This window comes from Somniosus microcephalus, chromosome 2, assembly GCF_052327205.1.
Source record: "Somniosus microcephalus isolate GS21.2 chromosome 2, FLI_Smic_1.0, whole genome shotgun sequence".
NCBI classification, from domain to species: Eukaryota; Metazoa; Chordata; class Chondrichthyes; order Squaliformes; family Somniosidae; genus Somniosus; species Somniosus microcephalus.
This window is the reverse complement of record NC_140988.1, coordinates 171,302,194-171,313,918: the sequence shown is the minus strand read 5'-3', so window position 1 is coordinate 171,313,918 and position 11,725 is coordinate 171,302,194.

The following is an 11,725-nucleotide window of genomic DNA, read 5'->3' as shown; positions in this document are numbered from 1 at the left end:
ACGAACTTGTAGTACACTTCACCCCGCCGGACTAAATTTTAAACAAGGGGTGAATGTGGTAAACCACTGTTATTGTATCCTACTGTTATCGTTATTGCATATTGTTACCTCTGGTTGGCGCTGTGTACCAATGCATGCCTCAGCTGGCTCCGCCCACATGACCAGGTATAAAGGTGGGTGTTTCGGCAACCCACTTCCTTCTTGGAACCAGTTGGCCACGAGAGGCATGCTCTGTTCTTTAGTTAATAAAAACCTTTTCATTACTTTCCTAATTCATTGCCTTTTATGGAGTAATTGATAAGTGTATCAAAGGGATACATCCAACTTGCAGGTAAGTTGATTATTGCTTTTGTACTGGCTCATGCAGAGTTTGTATGAGTACTGGGTTGCTGGAAGACATTTAAAAAATTGTTAAAGTGTGCAGGGTGTTGCTGGACATTGGGAAGGCGTTGGCTGCTACTGGAAGGCCTCCGAGTACACCACTTGCTCCCAGTCAGGGGGGCTTCTAATTGCAGTTCCCTTTGCGCTGTAGCATCACAGGGAAATGAAGCAGAGGCAGAAAAAAAGACAAGCTGCTCACAGAGGGAGGAGGAGGAGGGCTCTCGGCAGGAGGCCTTACCCACCTAGGGATTTCAGGGAGCACTTCTCCTACCTGCACCTAAGCCAGGAGCAGTGTGTTCGTCTGCTCTGCTTCACCAAGGAGGCGGTCACAAAACTCTGCCACCTCTTGGAACCAGACCTGCAGCCTCACAGCAGGGCGACAACAACTCTGCCAGTGGCCCCAAGGTGACCGTGGCCCTGAATTTTTCGGCAGCAGATCTTTCCAGGCTGCAACAGGCGACATAACAAACATCTCGCAATTTGCCGTCCATCGCTGCATCCGGGATGTCACAAAGGCTCTGTATGCTAGGAGAGGGGACTTCATTGTATTCTCGTTCAACAGAGAGAAGCAGGAGGAGCGTGCATGTGGCTTTGCCAGAATATCGGGCTTCACCATGGTGCAGGGTGTTGATGTAAACCCCCAAAGTGCGGACCAAGTGATATACAAGGTCGACGTCACTGGCTTGTTGAAAGAAAGACAGACCGCTAATTGAAATCAAAAACGGTTTACTCAGGCCTGAGGAGAGCTTTCCAGATCACGTCTGGATCCAACTCCAACAAGCCTCTCAAAGTCCACACAGTTATACAAAAATTAAGGCCCTGCCCTAGAGGCGGGGATAAGCTTATTAGCATATACAGAGTTATAGCTAAATTGTAATTATAAAACCGTGACATTCCCGTCACCTCTTGTGACCATGGGCCTCATCTTAATTACTTTATAACCATCCATTTGCCATGGTCAGATGGTTCGGTCTTTTTAAGTGTTTTCTTAAGATAGCAGTTCTTTTCAAAGCGGGCAATCCGCAGACTTTCTGTCTCACTCTTGGGTCATTTCTACAAAGCAAAAACACTTTAGTTAATCCTCAGTATACTTTGAAGAATAGAACCCTGTTGTGTTTTACACTAAACAGACCCTTAAGTGCATAGGGGTGACTCGCTTGGCCGAACCCATACATCTCTCAGCATTTGACCCTTAATCATGTTTAAAACTTAACTGGGTTTATACAATTTTACAGACCTCTATTGTTCAACTCAAGAGAATGAATTAACCCATTCCCTCCACCTTGTATATTGATGTTGCAAGTGAATCCTGGTTTGTCTTGCCCTGTTATCCAATTTTTAATATCTTACTTCAGTCCCCCCTTTTGACCTTTTGGACAATTGCTCCAAAACAGGTCAACATGTATTTCCACTTCCTGGTGTCTGCCAGAGCGTGCACTCCCTGGCCTTCTACTAGTTTAGGTTATACATGTGTATATATCCTATCAATTTGGAGGCCGACTTCCCCCTCCACGCGGTATGGTGGTCTTTCCTTTACGGTGGGCTTTCCTTTAGGGTGGTCTTTCCTTTAGGGTGGTCTTTCCTTTACGTGTAGCCATTCCCGGGGCCCCTTAGACCCTGCACTAATGGTTTAGGCTTTCCGCTCAGGCCTGTCCCTCATTCCCGCGTTGGGTGCATGACGTGCCAATTCGAGACTGTCATCACTCACCAATCCTCATTCATCACCTTCCTTCTGCTACTCTCCTTCTGCCACCTTCCTTCTGCCACCTCCGTCTTATGGTTGGCCGGCCCAGTCCTTAATTACCATGCCCAATTAATCCCTCATAATTTCAGGGCTTCCTATCACATCTTACACCATTTGCCTTGGAGAGGCGGGGGAGTTTTCCATTCTTAACTTCGCTACCTGCCTCTCCTCAGGCTCGACTTCTTTTACTGCACCAATTTTGGCTTTACTCATTCTGGTGCAGAGGCACTGGAGCAGTAAAAATACACAATATATCATAATAACAATCATGAGGAATATCATTATGCCTTGTATCACTGAGGTGCCCAACGTCCCTGACCATCCTGATCCCCAATTATCAAAATATGAGGAAGTGGGGGAGTCTCTAGTTTTCCTAACCGCTTCCTGTATGTGATTGGCGAGATTTTCAATCTCCTCGGAGTTATCTGGGATGTAAGTACAATATGATGGTCCTATTAGAGCACACGTCCCTCCTTCTTTAGCTAATAAGTAATCCAAGGCCATTCGGTTCTGCATTGATACTGTACGCGTGGCCACCAGTTCTGGCTATCTCGGCTGTTTCATTGGCTACTTGTTCCAATAATGTATTTAATTGGTCCGTTTCATGAATGGCCCTGTGTACCCCATAAAAAGGCCATATTATGGCTATAACCTTTTCCCAGGTTTGTACCGCCCGCTTGCTCCTGCCCATTGGGACCTCTTGTGCGTCGGTTAGGGTTCTATAGTGGGTTACATCCGGCTGTACAAAGCCGAGGTAGCATGATCCTCTCCAGTTAGGTGGCAGCCAGGGGTACGCTCTTTCCCCGCATATGAAATACGTGCCATTATAGGCGTGTACGGTTTTATTGACTCGGAACATGTCACTCCACGAATGCTGTGCGGTTTTCCCTGCACTCCACTTTTCTCCGCTTGGTTTATTAATCACATTAGTCCAATTTAAGGAAATAAGATCACCTGATGGAATGACTACTCCATTCCTGGTTTTATAGTTTGCCTTTACTTCAAAATGCTCCACCCCATGAACTGTCCCTCGCTCCTGGTTTTGTTTAGACACCATACTCCCCGGTGCTCCCCCATCAGTATCAATGAGGGAGGTGGCCTGGTTGCATCGAAAGAAGTCAGGTACCAGCCCTCAAATTTGTTCATTGGGTATCCGGTTGTCCTCCACATCTTCGTGCACATGTTGTTTAACCATGAATAGTTGCTGTAGCTGCCGTTTTGTCTTGCCAACCATTTGACTATCTCGGGATACTCCTATCCCTTGCCTGCCATCAAGGGAATTCCTCTCCTTGAGTGTGTTGGGACCCTGGTGCAAACCCAACAACTCGAGAGATTTAGCTGGCTGGCATACTTCCATGACATATACAGGTAACTGTTCCCTGTCGTTGCGGGATTCCCTTCCACATTATCGAACGCCCTTAGGCTTAAGAGGCCACATAAAAACAAATAGTTAATCATGCTGTTTGTTGCTTGTCAGCTGCCTCTGCGTCCAGCTCCTCCTCTGATGGGTTCTGTAGAAATATAAAGCTGGTCGTCACCAGCAATTGATTAATCCAGTCTTACTACTACTAACAGTTCGGGCTCTATCGTCCCGTTATATTTCCGGGCATGCACACAGTAATCCTGCAGTCATCCATATTATAGTAATACATTCAATCTCTATGAATTGTTGAAGAGTGGTTACACTTATTCTAGGTTTCAATTTAGCCTCCCTAATTCATTTCCTTCTCCCGGTTGGTCCGCTGGTGGAGGTATGCCCCTCCGCTCTCGACCAGCTTCCCAGAGGTATTTAAATATACACACTACAAAGAATACTACTAGCATCATACAACACGATGTTATCACTGCGAATATGAGGTTATCTCTTTCCTGCTGGACCCTGTTCCAGTCATCCTCGCTCTCTCTGTAATGTGTGATTTCTGGATTACTCATTGGCTTCTTTATATAATTTCAGCTGTGTCCAGTGTTTCCAACTCCCTTTTCCCGTGCCATGTATGTCTATACATGCATATGTATCACTGGTCATTAACACCTCGTATGATCCTTCCCACCGGAGCCTTAGTCCCGGTTTTACTGGTAGGATTTTAGACATTACCTGGCTTCCCACCCCGGGTAACACTTTCTTTTGTTCCTCTGTGTCCTTTTCTAGGTCCCTAATTATCTGCTGGTCTCTGGCCTCCTGTCTTAACCCATGTAGTTCTGTGCACAATTGTTTCACAAACCTACCAATTCGGTCTTTCAAAGGTCCTACGTCCCCCTCCCCGGTGGCTACTCCCTCGGGGAGTGCCATTGCCCGTCCGGTCATTAATTCAAAAGGAGTTAAACCGGTTGTCCTATTTGGTGTAGCCCTCCGCCGCATTAAAATCGCGGGTAGCAACTCTGCCCAGCCTTGTCCTGTTTCTTCAATTGCTTTAGCGAGGGACCGTTTAAGTGTCCGGTTCGTCCTCTCTACCATGCCTGAACTCTCTGGATGATACGGTATATGGAACCTTTGTTTTACTCCTAGCAGAGCACAAGCTTCCTTCATTACCTTTCCAGTAAAATGTGTCCCATTATCTGAACCTACTTGTAAAGGGACTCCCCACCTGGGTATTATTTCTTCTGCCATGATCCGGGCTACTGTACTTGCGGTACAGTTTCGGGTGGCGAAAGCCTCCACCCACCGGGTAAACTGGTCAATTATCACCAAGCAATACATCGTTCCTTTGCTCTTAATTAGGGGCCCCGTGAAGTCAATTTGTATTTTCTCCCAGGGTCCCTTTGGCCTTGGCTGTCTACCCCACTTTACTTTTACCGGCTTCCCAGTATTGCCTTGTGCACAAATGTAGCAATCTTTGCAGTACTTTCTCACACTATTTGACAGTCCGGGCCACCACCAACATCGGCTTAGATTATCTGTCATTCGGCTGGCCCCGGTGTGAGCCTGCCCATGGTACAACCTCAGTAATTCCTGTTGGATACAGCTAGGTGCGCAGACTCGACCTTCTTTCCTCCACACCCCATCCCTTGACCGTGCCACTCCCTTTTCTTCCCAAATTTTTAATTCGGCTTCTGGTATGTCCTGATGCAATTTGACAATATTATACTCAACAGGCGCAAGGGGTACTGGGGCGCTTTCTTGTTTTCGCGCTGGCACAGGACCCTTCAATCATGGTTTTGGCGGCTAAATCTGCTGCCCTGTTTCCCTGTTCTTGGGGGGTCTTTCCCTTAGTATGTGCTTTGACCTTTACTACAGCTACTTCAGTTGGCCCGTGCGCAGCTTCCACTAATGACTTTATTATGTTTAAATGCTGGATGGGGGTTCCCCCGGAAGTGACATATCCCCTCCGACTCCAGGCGGCCATGTAGTCGTGCACTATCCCGAAGGCGTAGCGGCTATCGGTATATATATTGGCCCTTTTTCCCGCGGCCATCCTCGGGGCGTTTGTCAGGGTGGTCAATTCTGCTACTTGAGTGGATTTATCCCCGGGGAGGGTCCCTGCTTGTAACACTGTCCCATCCACATTCACCACCGCCCAGCCTGTCCTCGGCTTTCCCTGCACGTACTTTCGGGATCCATCTACGTATAACTCTAAGTTCGCCTCAGCCAGGGGTATTTCCTTTATTCTATCTCATTTTCTGGCTCCTCCTCGTTCATACATTGGTGGTCCTCCCCTTCCAAGATCATCATGGAGGCAGGGTTCTGTCCCATGTCCCTGACTATCTGACTGACTTGTTCCTGGGTAATAGTACCGCCTCCCAAGCCGCTCGTCGAGCGGTCGAGACAGACTTTAGTCGTCCCTTATTCAGTAGTTCTACCAGGGTGTGCTGGGTGTGCAGTACAATATCTCCGGTCATTATGATCGGTTCACTGATTTGTACTGCCCATCTGGCACAATCTATAGTGGCCACGCAGCGGGGCATACCTGCCACAATGGGGGATCGTCTGGTGGAATAATATGCTACCGATCTCATGCTTCCTCCGTGCTCCTGAGCTACTACGGTGCTGTAGTGTCCGTCGTGGTTGTGACAAAATATGTGATACAGTCTTCCCTGGTCAGGTAATCCTAGCACGGGAGCAGCGGTGAGGGCACATTTAAGGTTTGAAAATGCTTCTTCCTGTACTGCTGTCCACTCAATGGGTTCTTCTGCTGCCCTACCCCCCTTTGTTAATTCATACAGAGGTGCTGCCATGTGCGAGAAGCCCTCTATAAAGTTCCTGCTGAAGTTAAAGAGACCGAGTACCTGCCGTACTCCTCTCACGTCTACGGGTCTGGGCATTCGGCTGATTGCCTCTTTCCTCTCCTCTGGCATAGCCCTCTTTTCCATACTAACCCTATACCCCAGGTACATGACTTCTGATTTTCCTATCTGAGCTTTGGCTGGGTTTGCCTTAAAACCCGCATCTCGTAGGGCTGAGAAAACCTTTGTTAGGGCCTCCTCATGTCCCTCGTGTGTGTCTGATGCGATTAGGAGGTCATCTACATATTGTAAGAGGGTACTATTTTCGTCCTCTAAATCTAAATTTTCCAAAGCTTTGGCCATGTGGCGGTGAAAGATGGCGGGGCTATTATGGAATCCCTGTGGAACCCGTGTCCACGTATACTGTTTGTTGTCTACGGTGAAAGCAAACTTTTCTTGTAATTCCTCATGCAGAGGAATAGACCAGAATCTGTTTGCGATGTCTAACACGGTGAATATTTTATGTTCGGGCTTTAAGCCGTTAAAGATAGTAGCTGGGCTTGCAACAATTGGATATTCTTTGGGCGTTACTTTATTCAGGGCTGTATAATCGATTGTGAGTTGATAGGACGTGTCAGCTTTCTTTACGGGCCACACTGGAGAGTTGGTGTCGGATACGGTTTCTCGCAAGATTCCCTGGTTAACTAATTCCAATACAATATCCCTCACGGCTATCTGTGCCTCCGCTTTGAGTGGGTACTGTTAATGGGGTCGGTGAGATGGTCCAGGGACTCTAACGGGATTCATTTTAACCAGCCCGCAGTCCTGTTTATGTTTGGCCCATATTTCGGGGAATTGATGGCACAATTCCTCCCATCTTCCCTTTTCGTCCCACTTGGGGTCTATCACTCTGATAGCGCTGATGGCACACGCCGTTTTGGGTCCCCTGGATTTATTCCTCTCTTCCTTGTGGTTATCTGGCCATAGCAGCTTGTCCCGCTTGGGGTCGATTAAAACTCCCACTTCCCTTAATATGTCTATTCCCATAATGGTTCCTTCAGTATTTTCACAGATCCAAAAACTTGTAGGTATAGCGATCTTTCCTAAATCTAATAATACTGTCTCACTTTTCCATGCTTTAATTTTAATTCCGCCTATACCGGAGATAAGCATGTTCGTCTTAGTTCGTGGCAAAGGTAAATTCGTCACAGATATCGTGGCCCCTGTGTCTATCAGCATTTCGCACTGTCGGCCCCCTACCAGCGCACCAATAAACATTCTAGGGTCTCCCTTTGCCGGGTCTCCGAGGGCCGCTACCCTTCAGGCGCTGCCCTTCTTCATTTGTTTGACTAGCTTCTCCACTTTCCTCGCCAGTTCCTCTATGTCCTCTCCCTCTGAGGTATCTGAAGAGTCATCCCTTTTATACCTCCTACTCTTTCTTCTCTTCCTCTCGCTCCTTCTCATTTTCCCGCTCTTGTATTCCCTTCTTGATCAATTTTGCCACCTTTTCCTCACTAGCCTCTGTCCCTCTAGTGTTATACCCTGACTTTCCTCCTTGTCTAGGTCCCTGACCTTCCCTTCCTCCTCCTTTCTGCCAACAATTTTGTTGCCTATGCCCTGATTTCCCACAATTACGGCAGGATCCCTGTTGCTGTGATATCTGATTACTTCCCTCACTTTGTTGCTTAGGGCAATCCCTTATGTGACCCTCCTGCCCGCAACCGAAACACACCGCTACACGTACTGCGCCTTCATCATCGCTATCTGTCTTTAGGGCAGCTATTTTCAGTTTAACCTGTTCTTGGGCCTGATTGTCTACTTCACATGCCCACTGTATTAAATCATCACAAGTATTGTGGACCACTAGCCCCATCTTTATTGCATTCTGGTGCATCAAACTTAGTCCTTGTTTAAACATCTGCAGGAAGCATGCGTTGTCTTTATTTAAGGGACCCGGAATTCCACAGTTCCCCTCAAAAGCCGCCCACTTTCGTTTCCCATAATCGATGGCGCTTTCTCACTTTTTTTATGTGATTCCACTTATAGCTGCCCAATTTACGGGGGCTTGTCCCATTGCGGCATCCACCGCAGCCTTGAATTGGTCAAATTCATTAGTTAATTGTTGGATTGTTTGTCCCGTGGCCCACAGACCATTACCGTGAATTCCCGCTACTAATCTCCACTGATCTTCGGGACATTTAGCTCGTACCAATTGATCGAGATCTATATTATGCAGGGAATGATTTATACGTATCTCGCGCAGTTTGTGCCAAAATGCCTGATTGTTCTGGCGGTGTCTTAAAGTTGGTAATTCATTGAGGAGCGTTACCCGATCTTGCAAGCTCAATGGTGTATAAATCAGCGTTGTTGCAGCTGGCGTGCCTGGGATTGCTGGGTTCCCATCTACCGCCGGGACTGGTGGGATATACCGTAAGGCTATCAGTGCCATTGGAACCGATTCCTGGGCTGCCGACCCGTGTCCTATATACGGGGGAAGGCATTCGGCCGCCCCCCGCCCCGTTGGTTCTGGGTATAGCCTTTCCCGAGAGTCATCCGGTGTAGGGGCTATTGCGGCTACTGGATACTGTTTATGCTCCTCTCTCTGAAACAGGCATTCCCAGTTATAACACGCTGCTACAATAATGTGTGCCTTTTCTAATTTGTCTTTTGTCTGTTTCTTCCACCATTCTCTCTCTACCTCTGGTCTATCGTTCGGGTCCCACCCTGCCGCCTTCATTTTCTCTGAGCTTTTTACTTTTGTCAAAGACGTAGCGTGTTACAGTTCCCGGGTCTCCCCAAATTTCCCCCAAGGATACTTCTTCCGCCCTTTTAGTCATAACTAACTGCTACGTTTAATGCTTAATTCACGGTGTTGGTGAATTAGGTTTGTATGCTACGTTGTTCGCCCCTATAGCGTTATCTTGATCAGTTTCTTACTTTCTGTCAATCACTCCGTTTCGTTAAACACACACACCAACCCTTTAGTCCTGAGGTTTTGATACTGTGGGGTCTGTGGCTCCCGGCGTCCTACTTGATCCTGGCCATCACGTGGGACTACTGCCTTCTTAATTCAGGCTCAGGCTAGGCGTTGGGACAGACCTCACCCTTGTCCGTTGTAACCTCTTTGTGACTGTAGGGTTTTATTTCATTCACTCACCACGGTGCACCCATTCATTCGTTTGTTGAGGTTTTGCCGCCTCCCGGCTTTAGGGAACGCCCTGCCCCTAACAGGTTTTGCCACCTCACGGCTTTAGGGAACGCTCTGCCCCTAACTGCAGTTCACTTTTTAAACCGCCTTCAATTAAAGGTGTCTTTCTTTTTATGTTCTTTTATACGTCGATTCTGACTTAACGTCTCGCCAGCTATTAACCTCTAATTTTACAGGTGGTAATTAAAACATACTCACCCGTCTTAGGTTATCATTGTCCGAGAGCCTTGTTCAGATCGCGCATCCCATCCTCGTCGCCAATTGATGTAAGCCCCCAAAGTGCAGACCAAGTGATATACAAGGTCAACGTCACTGGCTTGTTGAAAGAAAGACAGACCACTAATTGAAGTCAAAAACGGTTTACTCAGGCCTGAGGAGAGCTTTCCAGATCACGTCTGGATCCAACTCCAACAAGCCTCTCAAAGTCCACACAGTTATACAAAAATTAAGGCCCTGCCCTAGAGGCGCGGATAAGCTTATTAGCATATACAGAGTTATAGCTAAATTGTAATTATAAAACCGTGACATTCCCGTCACCTCTTGTGACCATGGGCCTCATCTTAATTACTTTATAACCTTCCATTTGCCATGGTCAGATGGTTCGGTCTTTTTAAGTGTTTTCTTAAGATAGCAGTTCTTTTCAAAGCGGGCAATCCGCAGACTTTCTGTCTCTTGGGTCATTTCTACAAAGCAAAAACACTTTAGTTAATCCTCAGTATACTTTGAAGAATAGAACCCTGTTGTGTTTTACACTAAACAGACCCTTAAGTGCATAGGGGTGACTCGCTTGGCCGAACCCATACATCTCTCAGCATTTGACCCTTAATCATGTTTAAAACTTAACTGGGTTTATACAATTTTACAGACCTCTATTGTTCAACTCAAGAGAATGAATTAACCCATTCCCTCCACCTTGTATATTGATGTTGCAAGTGAATCCTGGTTTGTCTTGCCCTGTTATCCAATTTTTAATATCTTTCTTCAGTGCCATTGACTGCACAAATACGTGGCTTTGCGGGTGCCACATCGCGATGGTGAGATGTTCCATAACCGCAAAGGGTACCACTGCCTCAATGTGCAGTTGGTGTGCGACTTCACCCAGCACATCATAATGGTGAATGCCTGGTACCCTGGCAGCAGTCATGATGCCGTCATCCTGCTCCAGTCCGCTGTGCCAGCAATCTTCTAGCCACCACGTCGAACCGGAGGGTGGCTGCTAGACGACCAAGGCCATCTGCTCTACACCTGACTGATAACTTCCCTCCACGACCTCACTATTCGTGGCCTGAACTCATATAATAACAGCCATTCTGCTACGAGGAACGTCATCGAGCAGACCATCGGGGTTCTCGAGCAATGGTTCCACTGCCTTGATCGCTTGGGAGGAGCCCCCCAGTACTCGCCGGAGTGGGTGTCCCAATTCATGGTGATCTGCTGCATTCTCCACAACTTGGCCATCATGAGGGCCTAGCCCTTGCCACTATGGGTTCCGTGACCACCTTAGGAGGAGGAGGAAGAAGAATAAGAGGAGGAGGAAAGGAGGAGGCAGCCTGCAAATCCACATTCGACACAGGCTGTCTGTGAGCGCCTCATCAGACTTGGTTCCCCTGAATGAAACCCCAGATTCCCGTTGTTCAACACTTCCCCACCTTATCATACCTCTGGCGCGGAACATCACAGCGCCTCTTGGCCACAATGCTAAAATGAAAGCCACCACAAAACAAACATTCCAAATCAAATTTATAAATCATTCAATCTAATACTACATAACAAAGTCAACTTATCATTCTGGTGTATTCCCTTAGTGCCTATCTTCCGTGTGCCTTTGCCTGTCCTAGGGCTCCTACGAAGTGGCTGCAGCATAGCTGGTGGAAGGCTACTGACATTCAATTGGGGAGACTGCAGATGGTCTTGCAGGACAATCTCAAGCGGCTCTGGGCCTAGCAGGCCTGGTTGTAGACTGCACCGCCTCGGCATAGGCGGCAGCAGTCTGGGCTGGCTGGCTGATGGGCAACAGCAAGGGCACTGGCAAAGTGGCAGTACGAATGCTGTCATCCTGAGAGAGGACAGCAGGTTCGTGCTCCATGGAGCCACTGCCACTCCCTCAGGGTGGCACCTCAGCAATCCTAGTAATCTGTTGGAGGACAGATTGCTGGACTGCTGTGACACTCTGCAAGCCCCTTTCAACACGGGTAGCTCCATTAGAGCACTTGTGAACCCAGCCACGGTGG